The sequence below is a fragment of the Triticum dicoccoides genome, chromosome 4B (assembly GCF_002162155.2).
Source record: "Triticum dicoccoides isolate Atlit2015 ecotype Zavitan chromosome 4B, WEW_v2.0, whole genome shotgun sequence".
Lineage (NCBI taxonomy): Eukaryota > Viridiplantae > Streptophyta > Magnoliopsida > Poales > Poaceae > Triticum > Triticum dicoccoides.
The window spans coordinates 335,424,677-335,425,547 of NC_041387.1; positions in this window are offsets into that span (position 1 = coordinate 335,424,677).

Genomic DNA, 871 nt, shown 5'->3' on the forward strand with positions numbered 1-871 from the left:
ATGTAACGCCCCATATTCGATGCGCCAGGTGTCTGCCAGTTATTCGCCGTCGTTTCCATGTCACTTGTTTGCATCATCTGAACTGTGTCATCATGTGCATCTCATTTTGCATACGTGTTCGTCTCATGCATCCGAGCATTTTCTCCGTTGTCCGTTTTGCAATCAGACACTCCTATGTCCTTCGGCGTCCCCCTTTTGTCTCTTGTTGTGAGCGGGTGTTAAACATTCTCGGAATGGACCGTGGTTTGCCCAGTAGCCTTGTTACACCACCGGTAGACCGCGTGTCAAGTTTCGTGCCATTTGGAGTCCGTTTGATACTCCAAAGATTAACCGGGTAACCGCAAAGCCCTCTTTGTGTTGCAGCCCAACACCCCTCCAAAGTTGCCCAATAACCCATCCTAACCCCTTCATGCTCTCGGTCATTCGATCACGATCGTGTGGGCGTAAACCGTGCCTCATTTGGACACTCCTAGCTACCTCTACCTATATATATGTGTGCCTCCCCCGAAATTCTCGCAGTCCAAACCCTAGCCTTCTTCCCTCCGCGCCGCCGGACAAACCTCCCCACCGCGCCGGACATGTCCGCCGCCAGCCTCCACATCACTCGGGCCATTCACGAGGTGATACGTCACCACCTTCGCCTCCCTCCTCCACTCACAGCGCGCCACGTCAGCGCCCGCGCCGCCCCACTTCGCTGCCGGCCCGCGGGACCCAGATCCAGCCCGCGCACCGCCGCCGCTCGCCCGCCGCGGCCCGAATCCTGCGCCGCCTGGCTCCCTCCTCCGCCGCCTCCTCGCGCTACCATGCCGCTCGCCGCCGGCGATCTCCTCCTCGCCGCCGTCGCGCCCGTGACCCCCCCATCGCCAAGCTC